The 16,692-nt window shown below is 38.3% G+C and overlaps 1 long non-coding RNA gene across 1 annotated transcript; it reads left to right on the top strand.

Moving 5' to 3' along the window:
• The first annotated feature begins 2,907 nt into the window (after positions 1-2,907).
• On the top strand, positions 2,908-10,686 carry LOC125484931. Its single transcript, XR_007263724.1, has 3 exons — positions 2,908-3,294; positions 5,043-5,132; positions 10,572-10,686. It is a non-coding gene; the product is annotated as an uncharacterized LOC125484931 (long non-coding RNA).
• The last annotated feature ends 6,006 nt before the right edge of the window (positions 10,687-16,692 follow it).

The following is a 16,692-nucleotide window of genomic DNA, read 5'->3' as shown; positions in this document are numbered from 1 at the left end:
TTTTTTTTTGTTTTGGTTGTTGTCAAGCATCGTTATATTCCTTATTCATATTTCTTTGAATAAGGTTTCTGCGGTGTTTCACTTAAACCACTTCAAAATCCCAGCCATGGTAGTAGACGGAGGTCTCTTTAATTTTTTTGAACTGTCACAGCAGTCTGACACATTGAAATGGACGAACAAATATTATGTCTCCGTTGTTTTATTGTGTCTGTGTTAATCCTAATGTCAATACCAACTGAAAGCAGCATGGTTCAGTGGCAGCAAAAACAACTTGTTGCAAACGCCAGGGCAAGAAAAAGTCTTCAGTAGCAGAGAGGTACGTGCAGATAAGGTCAGAATTTCCCTCGACTTAGACTATGGCTTTCTACAATGCCTCTTCCCTTTGCCAAGCTAATAATAGCTGAAATACATTATTTCCCCTCATAAAGGGTTTTCTCTCGCTTACTATATTAACGTTGCTACATATTTATAGATAAAGTTATTTCCCCATTGCGGTTTATAAAAGTTATAAATGCTTCTTTGACGATTCCAATTCGCGTACCGAGGGTGTAGGAAAAAAAATCTGAAGGCTTTATTGTTAAAAAAAAACGTTCGTTACTAAGATTCCATATTTTCAATGAATAAAAAACGTCTTCACTAATAAGGAAAAAGCAGAGCTTACAACCGAAATTTGAAGTGAATTCAATAGTAATAACGTTATGAATCCGTACAGTATTCTTTGGGCGATTGAACTGATTTTCAATAATGCACTATTTCATGAATTTGTCACGGAACTAAATCTTTCATCTAACGTCGTACGAGCTCATGCATTCAGATCAGCTTTTGGACTGATGTTTTACCGCCGTCTGTGCAAATAGGACGAAAGTTTTAACGATAACCCACTGGTTACTCACACTTGTTTGAAACAATCTTTTCATTCTCAATTTACTCCTGCCCTCTACTGGCCTTATTTATGTTTGCAGGATTTCCCGATGTTATACTTGTCAAATCTTTTATACCTTTACCTGAGTTGGCCAATATGAAGCGAATCGCCATTTACCCCCTACTTTGTGAATAGTCTTCTTTGTCTTTTCTCAACATCAAATTTCATTCCAAGCCTTTAGAAACGGGACGGCACAAAATTACCAGTAGCCATTAAGATCTGAAATTGACTGGACGAATGGATTGTCTGAAGATTAGTTTTTTTAAAATCCCACTATTAATGTTATTATATAGATTGACAATACACTGCAAAATTCCACACGGAAAATTTACGGGCTCGAGAGATAATATAGAGAATGTTGCAACGCTATTTTGTAGATACTGATCATATTACTGAATTATAATTCACCACAATTGATCCGTTTATCGAATAAAGAAAATGATTGTTTTATTTCCATTGCAGGTTACAATAAAAACGGCTAATTGGTTTGGTTTCGACAGAACTGTCAGTTCCGACCACTGAACAAGATCGGGGTCAGTCTCTTGGCATTTCTAAACTTGGACGTCTACAAAGACTCGTTTGATTTGCTTGGGACTTCGTTGCCAATATGACTTGTTCAAAGACTAACACTTCACATTGAATACTGAAGCTTAAAACAAGAGCGATATCCCAAAGACATATCTACGGATTGTTAAGAATATTACACGAAAAACATGCAAACTCATGTCTCTGTCCGATTCATTATTATCGATGCCTTAAATTATTATTTCTATTGCGCCCCCCCCTCCCCATTTTGCATATCCGAAAAGTTGTCTTTTATCAGAATCGAAATGCTGAACGATTGTATTTTACTGTAAGGCTAAGTTTGACCAAGTGCTTAATTTGGTCTATTTTGGAATGGAATTTCCCTCGCATGAACCGATGTACAAATCATCTGAGGACGAAATCGGATTAACGATGCGAACTCAAAAGAAGATCTTAGTATAGAGGAAGACCACAGGAAACAACTATATCCAGTACTTTCGCAGTTAGATTTCTTCTCGTTTCAGTTTTCCATCATATAAATATCTCAGTTTTATGAACACCGGCGAAAAAAAAAGCCTTTTTATATTTGTAAGTTAATATTTCCATCAAAAACAAACACAGGCGCTCGCAAGATTCAATAACTTAAATTGGAGGTCGGCGCTCAGATGTAGGTGTCTGTGCGTATATAGGAGCGTTAAAATAAATTGTGCTTGCTTTAGCTTGAACGCGATGAAGGGAAAACATCCAGTTTAAGTGTCACTTATCCTATTTACCTTCAATATTTCGTTCCTGACAACGTTGTAGCGATTTCAGGCAAATGAAATATGAAAAAAAATCCCTTTGGAATTGCAACATAAAGAATAATCAGAATGAATGAATGGTGCACTTTGCTGTATGAGAAGAACGCCAGCAACATAATCAGACTTTCCCTCTCCAGCTAGTTTTGCATCGCCACAAAACTAAATGGACTGAAACTACACACAGGTTCGGCGGCAGGGCAGCGAATTGGGATGATGAGAGAAGAAAATAAGAGGGAGAGAAAGAAAACAATACAGTCCGCAAGAGTCGTCTGAAAACTCAGCAAACGTTGCTTTTTTAAATGTGACTGCATACTATATAACATAACACGGAAGCAAAATGAAACAATTTTCTGCAGCGTTTGGAGCATTCGTTATTTCTTGTTGAAATTTTAACATTAAACTCTCCTTTCGGAGAATTAAAGCGTTTTTTTTAAAAAATGTCGATTACAATACTTTAACTTGGGCTTGTTTGTTTAATTATCGCAGCTAAAAGCTGGTCAATTTCGTGCCTACTATTAAGACATCATTCAACATGTAGGTACGCATTTTAATATTTTCCTAATAAGATCTACAGTTTAGTTTATAAGAGACGATCCCACTTCATATTTCGAAAGGAAATGAGAACATTCATCGCTGGATTTGACAATAATAATTCGTGATTGCAGAATCTATTGTAACGAGAATTTATGACTGCACAGCAGGAAGGAGAGCAAAGATTTACTGCACCAAGGTGGAAAGGATTTCTGAAATAGCCTAATCATTAATAAGAAAAGGATGGAGCCACTGATTAGGAGATAATGATTGGAGATGGTGGGGGGGCAAGATGAGTTCTGCAGGAAGTTTCCCACTTGCTCAAAGTCGCCTTTCACCTTTAGCTATGCAGTCATCGTTCTGTGCATTTTCTTTTCTACTGACATGAAAAGGGGGAATGCTTGTGATCTGGAATTTGCTTGTAACATTTTATTGCTCTTGATCCCCCGTCGACAGGATTGCACTTCAAAACAACAGACTTGGGAGTCGTCAACAACTTCTAAAGTGGTCGGAAAGGTATGAATGATATTCGATAATTCCAAAGACTGATTTTTGCAATGCCATTTAGTCCAGTGATCCTGTATGACTATTGTCTCCCAAGGTTCACGCCAGACAATTAAACAGCATTTCCACACAATAGTGGCAACACTTCCAAAATGCTTTATTGACACGCTGTGGTCGTGGAAAGCACAATATAGATGCGAGTCTTTTTTTATAATCCCTTTGCAAAATACATTTGACTATGTAGAACGGTGTTTAAACATTAAACAGCAAATTAATGGTTGCAGACTACGTTGAAATATTCCAAAGACTTCAGGTGCTATACAAATGTAAGTCCACACTTTATGAATTCAAGTACAACTAGGCACAACATTCTATGAACTATCAAGTTTAGAACCATTCAATCAATTTCTCTTTAATAAATTATGTTGACCTATATTGATAACTTTAAACAGGAAGATTGTTTATAGTAAAGCCATGTACCATATTTATCCCTTTCTCCTTTTATTTTTGTAAATTTATATGAAGAAAGTCCGGTCAAAAAAGCCATATTCTGTTGTCAAAAATTTTCATTAATTACTTGAATAACTATAATGTTGATTTGTCAACTAAACAATAGTGAAAATGCACCAAAATGAGTTTGCACTTGTAGACCAGTTTCAGTGGCACTCCTGGTGCCCCTCAAATCCAACTGTCCTTTTACAGCCAGTGAAGTACTTTTGAAATACAAAGGGGCAACCAATATGCAAACAGTAAGGCCTCACAAACAGCAATGTGATAAAGACCATATGGTCTGTTTATTTAGAAATATTGGTTGACAATAAATATTATCAATGGGTAGTGTACAAATGAGGCAAAGCTGCTTTTGTGGTATAGAACCTTTACCTACTACCTAAATGGAGGGCAGACCCAATGAGTAATCGATTTCAGCAAATAACTGAAGCTACTCAAATTTTCGAAATAATGTACAATCAACTTCTCAGCCCAATAAGAAAAATCTACAGAATGCAAGTGACAAAAGAGCAGTTTTTCTTTTGCAGTTTTATTAATCAAATATTAGACAAAATACCCCATTAAAATACTGAAAACCAGAAAATCAATCAACTGCAGTGGAGCTATTAAATGTTCCAAAAGTATTGTAAATTTAATTTGAAGTATTCTACCTCGTTCAACTTATTACTATGATATAATGACTGTTGTAAAATAAAGTAATTTGTCAAAGTGGAATGTTATTTGTTGAATATGTGCTATTTGTTAAACGGACATCCTAACCTAATGTGGGTCAAAGTGACATTAACATCACATAACCAATAATGAAATTCGGTTGTGAAATGCAATATATTTTCATTATGTCTCCCATGATAGGATATCTGGGATGTTCTGGGTGACAAAAAAATTAATGTGTTGAATTTATGTGTTTGACTTGTTGAGTTTCAGTTGCAAGAAGAGATGCAGGAAATCGCTATTATGAGAAAGATTAGATATTTATGCACTGAATGCAAAGGAGATTGAATTCTTCTTCTCAACACTGAAATTAATTTTCCTTACTTTTCTTGATGGTTAATAGAAGAGAAAGAATTTTACAGGGATGGAAATTCATATGAACAAATAGAATCAATTATCCTGATACTTTCTTGAGGGTTTTTTGCATCTTCTTAGATAAGCAGTGGTATTTTGGGTTACATTGGCATGGTGTATTTTTTGAGCTCCCATCCTTCCTGTCATACAAAGACTAAGAAGTGCTTTTGGCTATTCTTTTTCAGGGCTCCAAGGCTCCAGTTTTTCAGTTTCCATACAATGATGTCAGCAGTTTCCATGGAAAACAGCGCAGCTGTCAGCAAAGAGCCTGAATTGTAAGTGTTTTCCAGTCATTGCAGTTTCCAATTATAATACAGTGTATATTTTTAAATAATTATTTACTTTGTCAAATGGCCTCTTTAGAGATTATGAGTGTTCCAATATACATCTAAATTTCAACAAACAAGTAACAAGAAAAAGAACAGCTGATTCCAGTCAGCCCAAGCTGTAATGTCTTCTTACAAACTGCTGTCCATGTTTGTGCCACTACATTGTGTGGAAAGTTTGAACTATTTCTACAGTGCACATTGTTAGTGCTTACCAATTCCATAACCATAGATCAACACTGGTTGGCAAATATTGAAAACAACAAAAGTTTAGTAGAGAATTTTCATGTGATTTTATTAAAAATAGGGAACTTAGCAACAGGTAAGAAGGCTAATAGTTTTAAAAAAAGTCTGCCATAGACAACAAAGTGGATACAGTTGATTCTGGTCTCTAAACTCTAGAGTTGGCGATCTACTGACTCGTTTGCAAAGCCATTTTTGATATAAATTGCTTTAAAATGTTGAAAAGTAATTTGTGTGTCAGTTCTCAATCTAGAAAAACTTTGAACACTAAATAAAGCAAGTGCTGTACATTAACTTAAATTATATGCACTCTGTACTGTAAACTGAACCCAGCGTAAATTTGGATTTCAAAATAATCAAGCAATTTCTTGGACTATCTGGAAACATTTGACAATATAAAACGGATTTTTTGAAGATATGAAAGGAGAAAAACAAATGTTCCCAAAACATTTCTTCACATAAAAATTAGGTGTGGAGCATTACATAACACACGGCCTATATACAGCACATATGGTCACAGGCCTGCATTGTTGGGCAGATTGGGTTAGAAAGCACATTATCAAGGGTTTACATTGAAGAGATGTACACTGAAGCCAGATGATTCTTAGGTTGTTAGCTATGGCAAAGTTGCATCAAAGTTTCTTCATTTTGGCACAAACCTCAGTCAGAAGATAAGGATCAGTCGTGGTTTAGAAATTACAATCAAATGTGAGTAATGTATCACACAATTTACAGCACAGACACTTTTATTATGTTGTGGAGACAGGCACAAGGGAGGAATATACAGCATCAAATGTTAGCAGAATGGTTCTTCTCATTTTCACATTATTCATAAGAAGTGTTGACCAATAATTCCACAGGCATAATTCTGAAAGGATTTCATACTTTATACATGAAATACCAATGCAATGGCATCTTCCACGTGAAGAAGTGTTTGCATTACATTTGCACTGGATAGCCATTATCCTCTAAATATCTTGTTGCACACTTACAGGTCTTTGCACAGATTGCTTTGAATATTTTATGCAATTTAAATAGATCTGCACCTCAGAAAGGGAACCATTTCATGCAACAAGCTGCAAGTGTTGATTCAATTGATTTTCAATTCTGATTTCAAGACTCTTCATCCCACCCTAATAGTGTCAGTGGAAAAGAAAGTCTCCTGTATACAAACAGCACATTCCATATTTTCCTTCACATGAAAAGGATCGAATAGCTTAGTGGCACCTCTATCAAACTGAATAAAAATATTTTTGCATCAGATGATTTTCCTCAACTACTCCAGACTGCTTGGTTCGGACAAACAGACCTAGCCTGCACCAAAGCAAAGTACTGCAGCTGTTGAATGTTTGACATAAACATTGAAAATGTAGAAATATTCAACAAGTCTTGAAAATCTGTGGACAAAAACAACTGAAATATCACTTTATGTCAACTCATTTTTCATCAGAATTGCAAATGTGGCCTGTAGTCTAGAGCAGGGTACAATCAGAAGGCTTTGGTCATGTTTTGAATTTGGATCCGAGTTGCTGAAAATGTAACACTCAAACATTATAATTATTCAGATAACTTTGACAACCTGAATGTAATTGTTTCCTCTCCACCTATCCTCTCCTCTATCCCTCTTCTATCCGCCTCCCACTCTCTCCCTATTTATTTCAAAACCCCCTTCCCCTCCCCCTTTTCTGATGAAGGGTCGAGGCCCGAAACGTCAGCCTCTCTGCTCCTATGATGCTGCTTGGCCTGCTGTGTTCATCCAGCCCTGCACCTTGTTGTAAGAGTTAGGTATTGCTTCACAACAATATAGGGAGTGATTCTAAGCACCTATACTATTAGATCTCATTGTGACAATCTACCTGCTATCCACTTCTATAGAGGACATGTTCATTTTCATTGGCACTTTATCTTTAAGTGTTCTTTTACACAGCCATGCTATCTAAGCCTTTTGAAGCCTGGACCTATTCCATCAAATATAGAAACTTCTCTCTTCATAAAGCAATTGATCACAATTCAGAACCAACATAAAAAGTATGATATCCTCAAGACTGAGATAGATAGATCGATTGTTTTCCTCATATTAATGACAAGAAGGAATTCAGGGATAATGTTGAAGTAGAAGATCACTATGATCTCATTGAATGACAGGATGGGCATGAAGGGCTGCATGGCCTATTCTGACTCCTATTTCTTATGGTCTTATTTTAAACCATAACAACAGTTTTATTCTGGGGGGAGGAGAGAGTGTGTGTGTGTATGTGTGTGTGTTACCAGCTGTCATCTCACCCTGTTTAAAATATTGAATCTTGCTTTAACTGAATGTAAGTTGCTTTCAGAGTTGCATCACCAATTGTCTCCTTCAGTCACCTCTTTCTTTGGAACCTGCCATCCATCAAACCAAGACAACTGTGATAACGTCAAGTCTTCCTGAATATTTTATCCTGCGTGCATTAGTTCTGGCTGATAGCATTTCTTTTGTTGCAGTAGAGAATTCAATAATTACAGATTGCATCATTAGAAATTTTATTTGATTTAGCTCTTAAGGATCAAGGATACATTTTATTATATTAGCAAAGTGATGGAATGCATCAGCAAAGTCCTATTAAGCAACACTTAGTTAACAATAGCCTGTTAATTGATGCTCAGTTCGTGTTCTGCCAGGCCCACTCAACCCTGATCTCATTACAGCTTTGGTCCAAAGATGGACAGAAGAGCTGAACTCAAGAGGGAAGTGAGGGTTACTGCTCTTGATATGAAGACAGCATTTGAGTGAGTGCAGTATCAAGGAGTCCTTGCAAGTGGGAATCAGGGAAAAAACTCTCTAATAGTTGGGAATCATACCCAGAAGATGACTATGGTTCTTGGAAGTCAAAATTTTGGCTGAATGATATGACTACAGGTGTTCCTTAGGGTATTGTCCTAGACTCAACCATCTTTAGCTGTTTCGTCAATGACCTTTCCTTCACTCGAATGTTAGTTCCTGGAATACCCTTCCCAACAGCCATGTGGATAGAACATAGAACATAAAACATAGGACAGTACAGCACAGGCCTTTGGCCTAATCCTAATGTCTATCTAACCTCCACCCCTACCTATACTATCATCCATATACCTATCTAATTGCCGCTTAAATGCCCCTAATGAGGCCGACTCCACTACCCTCTCCGGCAATGCATTCCACGCCCCGACCACACTCTGAGTAAAGAACCTACCTCTGATGTCTCCTCTATATCTACCTCCACTCACTTTAAAACTATGCCCCCTCGTAATAGCTACCTCCACTCTCGGAAAAAGTCTCTGGCTGTCCACTCTATCTATACCTCTGATCATTTGATGTACTTACACCACATAGAATGCAATAGTTGAAGAATGCAGCACACCACCAACTGCTCAAAGAGAACTAGAGATGGGAAAGAAATGCTGTCCTAGAGATCAATGCTCACCATGAATGAATAAAAGTTGATCATATATTTATGGGATCATACTTTCCAAGTGGTTTTCTGGTCATTTATTATACATGAGTGCAACACACATGTGAATGCCATTGTTGTGTGAATTATGAATTTTTCTCATCAAAGAAAAGAAAGAACTTGTGTCAATAGAACACCTTTCATGAGACCTCAGCACAGCCCAAGGTGCTTTATAGTCAATGAAATACTTTTGAAGCCTAATCACTGTTGGATAGTAATACACTGTGACTGCAATAATCCATCTCCCAGTGTCAATTTTGGTTCAGTGATTGCATTTTCTCCTCTGAAATCTATTCAGTAGACATGAGCAAATCATATGTTTGTACTGAAGAGTTTTGAAGACTATTGATAGAGTTGGAAGTGCCATCTTTTGGATTAGGTGTTAAACCAAAAGGTATGACCTATCTGTCACTTAGACAATAAAGACCCCATGGCTACATGGAAGAAGGTAGAGTAATTCTCATGATATCCTACCCAACATTTACCCCTCAAAATCGTCATTAAAACAGATTATTTGATGATCATGGTACTTCTGTTAGTGGGATCTTGTGGTTAGCAAACTAACTGTTGCGCTTCCCATTGTATAACAGTGACAGTACTTCAAGAAAATACTTAACTGGTGATGAAGCACTTTGTGGCATCCTGAGATGATTAAAGGCAATATATAGGTTCTTGATCTTTCTTCCCATTTGTGAATTAGGGTCAGAGCAGGAAAACAATATGGTCAAAACATCTTACCTTGCAGCTTTTAATGTAGTTATTTTTAAGTAAATTAATAGGTCATTTGAGTGACCCAGAGTGACAAGTCTGCAGTTCTTGTGCTATTGTGACCTACTTCATGAGGTGTTTATATGGAGAGAAAGTTGTGTGATGGGTGTTCTGGTGTAAGATGTAAATAGGACTGACTAAAAGCACACAATTTTTTGTATATAATAGAAATGACAAACATTTAACATTTTGATTTTCACCAACTTTAAGTAGCAAAACTAAGAACTGAAAATAAATATGCATGAAAATATATTGACATTTCATGAAGTTGCTTATTTTAATTCAATCAAATGCTGATTTGAAGATTAACAATAATTATTATTTTACATATAAGTTAACACAGCAAGCACAACAGGGAAGGATACTCTAAATCTTGAAAAATATTCAAGCAGTTAGTTTATTTACTTCTTTAAAAAATCTCTTGAGAGGAACTGGGTAGCACAGTGAGTTAACATAACTGTCTTTTCACCTGGGCTTGAACACAGCCCAAGTTAATGGAATGAAAGGTTCTTCTCTGCAAAAGCTGTAAGAGGCCTCAGTGAAGTGAATATGAACAGTCCCAGTCCATTTCTTAGCCCAGAGTCCTAAACACAAAACTGACCGCAAATTGGCAATCTCACTTAGGCCATGAGGACAACCGAAGTGGGAAATGGAAAGTACATGCTTGGCAGCAAGGGGAGTGGTTCAGAGGTTAGGATTAGGTACCTTATTGGAATTGAGTACAAAGAATTTTGCCATAACCCAAATCTGTACCACATCCAATGTGATCAAATTTATCTTTTTGAATACTTCTGCTGTACATTTAATTTTTTCTGTATTGTAAAAGTTGAACAAAAAATATTCTATTATACACTAAGGCCAGAAACATGCTTGGAATTCATCATAATAAATATTTGTGCTTTCTCTATAGGTAAAATTGTACAAGTCTGAAAGTTCAATACAACCTCACCAGTAAGAACACAAATCAAATAGCTCAGTAATTATTCTTTCCTCAGTTGTTTCAGCAGCGCAAGGACCAAATGAAGCAAAATGATAATGCATAATGCCTCTTTTTATTACATTCCTACAATTTCATTTTGTTTGGTTAATGCGTTACTTTAATTTGTTACTTTGCCGCTGAAGATTGAAGTGCAACCCTGATCAATGATGTGAAGTTTGACAATTGGTACCAACATAAATATGACTTTTGGATTGAATTCTCCCATCAGAAGATTAATAAACAGGACAGTTTTACAAAGCCCATATTGGCTGCTTGCATTTTGTCCAAAATGGATGCTGGTTTCCCAAAGGAAGCAGCTAATGTTGATTAGCAATATGTAGTATGAAAGCAAAAAGAATTTTAATAAAACAGCATAAATTTCCAATTGTACAGGTGTATATAGTATTCTGACTACCCATTCCCCACTCTTATATGGGCACTGAAAATGCTCAATAATTTTGCATAATTTCACAAGTTCAAAAATATTCTAATTGTGGTTACTTCCATATTGCTTTATAATATTCAGAAATTATATGAAAAGTATACATTAATATAATCCAAAGTATAATATTATTAATAATAATAACATTACTGACTGCAATACAATTAATCATCCTTTGAAAGACCAATAATAGTCCACTTCTAATCTAGGATATAATGACACAACTGTTAATCTTCTCTGGAGTATGTTGTGATCAAAAATCTCAGGAGTAATTCTGCCTGTAGGACAATTTAGAGAGAAGACAATTGATGTGAAAGGTGTCTGAGTTAGTATGATAAATCATCTTAAAGATCAGGTAACCCTACCCTTCCTGTGACTTACGACTCTTGAATTTATCCCATTAAATTCTTATCTTCTTTCAACTTGCCTAAAAGAAATGAATAAAATGATATTTAAATATTAATTCATGATGTATTCTCTTCAAAGCCTCTGCTAGACTATTGGATTTGTAGAATGGTAGAATCATAGTATGATATAGCACAGAAAGAGTCCATCTGCTCCATCATGCCTGTCTATAATCTTTCAAAGGGGTATCTGATCAGTCCCAGTTCTTTGTTCTTCCTACTGCTATATAAATCTTCCCCCTTCCAGTATTCCTCCAAAGCCTCTTTAAAAGTTACAACTGACTCTGCTTCAAACATTCTTTCAGGCGTAGATTCCATTTGGAGCACCCTGAGCCAGTCTGCCTTTGTCTTACTGTGCTGGGAGCCCCTGAGCGAAGACTATACTCCTTGACTTCACTGAGATCTGTTGATAAATATGACAAGCTTCCTGGCTTTGTGTCTGTGCTTAACGGCTTGGCAAACAGCAGTAATGTTAGTCTGGGATCTCTGTCTGAAGGCACAAAGCACAAAAAGGCAAGGCAAGACAGAACAGGAATGCTGTAAGCATTTAGGTAGGCTCAGAGTGAGTGAGTGCTGTCAGAGCAAACAAAGAGCTTGAAGGTACAGCTTGGTCTTGTCCGTGAGCAGGGTGCATGTCCCTGAACACACAGGGCCCTTGCTGCAGCATTACAATGATAGCCCAAGGCACACCACTGAAGTACAGAAGTGGATCAGTGCCGTAAGTGTTCTTAGAGGCTGGCATGTGTTGGATGCCAATGTCCGCAGATGTGGAGTAAAGTGGCCAGGGGTAAGGAGTTGAATGATGGGCAGCACATGCCTGTCTTGGCTCTTTCTGCCTTACTGCAGGCTATTTTCTTCTTGGAATGAGAGAGAAGCAGGCATTATTGGAGATGAAAATAGGTAGCACAGTTATTACTCTAGGTGCAGGTAGGGAGGTGTCCCAAGTAAGGATCAGGAAGCACAGAGGTCATGCAGACTCAGCAGTGTCAGGAGTTGAGGTGGGCGACAACAAATGGGGGAGATGTTGCAAGCAATAGTGAGAGTTGTAGAGCGTGCACCTTGGTGGGAGTTGGGTGCAGTAGCAGAGACAGAGTGAGCTTGCGATATCTGAGAGAAGATGGTGGAACTTCTCCTTCACCCTATATTACTGGGCATTCCTTCAGACAGCTGGGAGTGCTTTAAGCCTGGTGGTGACCTTGGACCAGGCTGGCATGGTCTGGTGCTATAGCCTCCACCGCTGGTCTTGGGGGAGGAGGAAGCCCCACATCAACATTACACTGTTGAGGAGGACTTCAAGGAGCCTGTCCACAAAGTGGGGCACGATTTCCCCTGTCCATCATTTTCAGGGGAAATGTCAGCAACTGTGCAAGGCAGCTATAGATTGGCAGTGCGTATCCAGGTGTACAACAGGCTTTTAAAGATGGTGAAGGTGCCAGGGTGCCAATGAACTCTGGGATATCCACTAAGTGGTGAGTTGTTCAGGGGATGGCATGAGGTTAGATGGGTGATAATTGGATGTGATGGACACTATTATGGCATGGTAAGTAAGTAATGAGGCAAGTTTGATAAGATAGGATGAGAGAAGTCACTCTGCCTCATGGTAATAAACCCTCCAAAAAGCTTGATGCAAATGTGGACTTAGTGAAAACATGTAAGATTCAGCCCAATAACTTTAAACAACAGGGAAAAGTTAGGAACTTCAGACTGCTATGATATGGTCATTTCAATACATAGTAATCTTGATTAATTCCTTTTATTTCTGGGTTTCTCATTTCTTATACATCCAGTACAATGCTTTTGTCTAATAGCACATGCAAATAGCTTCACAGTCAGAGAAAATCTAACCATCGCACTCACTTTCAATAGCATCACCATAGTTGAATCCCATGCCATCAACATCCTTTTGATTACCATTGACCAGAAACTGAACTGGAGTAGCCATAGAATACTATAGTTACAACAGCAGGTCAGAGTCTGGGAACTCTGCAGTCAGTAACTCACCACCTGACTTCCCAAAGCCTGTCCACAAGGCACAAGTCAGGTGTGTGACACAATACTTTCCATTTGCCTGGATGAGTGTAGTTCCAACAAAACTGAAGAACGTCAAGTGACTGGCCAGGATTAAACAACTTGCTTGACTGGTACCCCATCCATCACATTCAGCATTCACTTTCTTCACTACCAAGGCAAAATGGCTGTAGTGTGTACCTCTTATAAGATGCACTGCAGTAACTCAGCAAGATTTCTCTTCCAAACCTCTACCAGTGATCTTTACCATCTAAGAGTACCAAAGTAGCAAACGTAAAGGGGCCCCATATGGACTGTAGCAGTTCAAGATGGTGGCTCACTGCCACCTTCTTAAGGGCAATTAGGGATGAGCAATAAATGCTCACCTTAGCCAGTGACATCCATCTTCAATGAATGTGAACAAATAGTCAGTTTTGACGTTTTCCTGCTCTCCTTCAAGAGATATGGAGCCTACACGTAGTCTTTTTTGACATTTCTGTGGACAACATCTGCCACATAATATTTTAATCCACTGAACAAATCTCTGCTAAAGCACAGACTTATTCAAGGACCCAAAATAAAAAGCTCCATTCAATCCAATCAAATGTTGGTTCAGCATGCAGAAGACCACCAACGCTGAGCAATGAACCTTCACTTCAATATTTTTTAAGATCAAGTACCTTATGGATGTTATTAAAGGCATGTTGATGTTATATAAAATGCACTTGGCTCCAGTGTACATATTTTGAAATTATTTTCTATCATCCTGATGCCAATGTCTTGGCTAAAATTCTGCAACAAACCCAGAATTGGCTGGTCATTCATACAGTCCACAAGAGCTTTTTTATGCACTTCATTTTTTTAAAGTCTCCAATGACGCAAGGTTTGACCACATGACAGAAGGACTTCCTTCAATTTGAGGGGAGTAATTTAAAGTATTTATCAAAAAATGAGAAGTAGGATCAATTGTGAAGAGTCTGTAGAGAGCCCTTTCAAGCAAAAACATCTGCTATCAAACAGATATTGAACAGTATTTTTCAGTTCTAATGCTGCACCATTCTCCCGCTTACCATCAAGCAGAATATATATTAATACAAATATTCCCTGTATTTTATGAGAAGGCCATGATCATTAACTATTAATGATAGATAAACCTAAAGCTGTTTAAATATAGAGTTCTAAAGCATTCAACCACATTCAAATTATTCCAATTGTAAGGATTTGCTGATCCAAGTACAATATAAAAACATATAACATTTCCTAAGCGTATAGTATATCCCCAGTTATCAGATTGCTAATCTGTCACATACCCATACATTAATAAACTAATAAGGATTTGAATTCTAAATAATTTTAACATGTATAATGAAAGCAGCAGATAAATTTAGTTTTAAATAATTATCTTGTGGATCTCCCAAAACATTGCACCCTTATTTAAAACGAAAGGATAGTGGCATTGAACAGGCATGTAGATAAAAGGAGAAACAATTTTCTGCATTTAATATACTAGTTACATCAATTGTGAGTCTAAGATGAAATAGTCCAATAAATGTTTTCCAAATGCTTCTGAGTCAGAAATGTGTGGAGTCACTTATTAATAACTCAATCTAGGTTGACACACCTGTACAGTATTTAGGGAGTGCTGCATTGTGAGAGATGCCACCTTTCAAATCAGATGTTAATCTGAAGCCCCTCCTACTGTCAGATGTGAACATTGAAGATGTCATGATGTTGCTTTGAAGAGTAATGGGATTCAGCACAGTTTCATGACCAATATTCATTCCTCAATCATCAACACTAAAAACAAATCATCATTTACCTACATTTACCCAATTTATGTCATGGGACTTTGCTTATAAGCATTGCATTTCTGAGATGTGGAGCTGCACTTCCATTCTGACAGTTTTTTTCTCTCATGCATAACTGTAGGGGGAAGGCAAGCCATGTCCCATTTTTACAGGAGTCAGCCAAAATATCCAGAAATGTAAAAGTCCCGACAACTGCTCTCAAATGTAATTACTGAGGTAAGTGTAATGTTAGGGTGCTGGAAGGATCAGGTGCCATATGAGAAGTGGGGTAAGCTGCCACAGACGTAGAGTATTAGCTGGGTGGAGATAGCCTGCCAGATAAGTACAGTGTCAGGTAGGGAGGGGCAGTGTGACAAAGTGGATGGGGGGGGTGGTGGTTGGAGGCGTAGGTGTTGTGGAGTTGCACATCAGGTAAGTAGGATTCCATATGGGAAGGGGGAAGGAGGGAGAGTGCAAGGATGCAAGGTGGTAAGGAAAGCCAGGTCAGCAATGCAGAGTTTTGAGTTGGTTGGGGTGAATGGGTGAAATTGGACCTGATGGAGGATGAGGAAGCTGGGTGTTCTAGTCTGGTGGTGGGAATATGGAGGGGTGGGGGCTGGGGGATGTGGGGAATGAGTCCAGCAGCAGTTAGATTGAGGGAGGCAGGGTTTCCAGCCCCGGGTTGATGGGGGAGGGTGTCAAATCAAGTCCAGTGCTCTATGGTAGTGGCAGGGGAGAGGGAATGGGGACGGTGAAGTGGGGTTGGGTCAGGCCTGATCTGATGGTATGGGGGTAGGGGAGGGTAGGCGGATCAGGGGTAGGAGGATAGGGGGCCAAGTGGAGTATAGGGAGGGCTAGAACATGGTGTGATGGGTGTCGGGTTAGGGTCAGGGGATCTAAAGGGTCTGCAGGAGATTGATGGCGCATGAAGTAAGTACAGCATCTGTTGAATAGTCACTCAGGAGTTAGACTAGGTACTTAACAGTCTAACTTTTCTTGAGTAACTATTTTACTTAATTCATTATAACCCACTAAATTCTCTAAGTTAAATGAAGACTTCTGAAGTGTTCCAAGCATAGAGGAATTGACCAACAGATTCTTTAATTCTCCAGACAATTTCTTAGGAGTGTGCTCTGATGGGGATTCTGCAGGGTCCCCACATAGAACTCCCAGCTACCCTACAGTGATGACTGTCTGACCTGCAGAAAATCTAGATGATTATGTTTCTTGAGGTTGGTTGGCTCGCCGAGCTGGTTTCTTGTTTTGCAGACATTTCGTCACCACGCTTGGTAACATCCTCAGTGCAGCCTCCGATGAAGCGTCGGTATGTTTTCCCGCCTGGTTTTTAAACTCTGGGGTCCGTTGAGATGGGTTGCCTCACTTCCGGGTTTCCTTTGTAGTGGAATGTATAT

This window comes from Rhincodon typus, chromosome 15 (genome assembly GCF_021869965.1).
Source record: "Rhincodon typus isolate 14 chromosome 15, sRhiTyp1.1, whole genome shotgun sequence".
NCBI classification, from domain to species: Eukaryota; Metazoa; Chordata; class Chondrichthyes; order Orectolobiformes; family Rhincodontidae; genus Rhincodon; species Rhincodon typus.
Note: the sequence above shows the minus strand (reverse complement) of the source record. Positions and strands in the feature narration are given on the sequence as shown.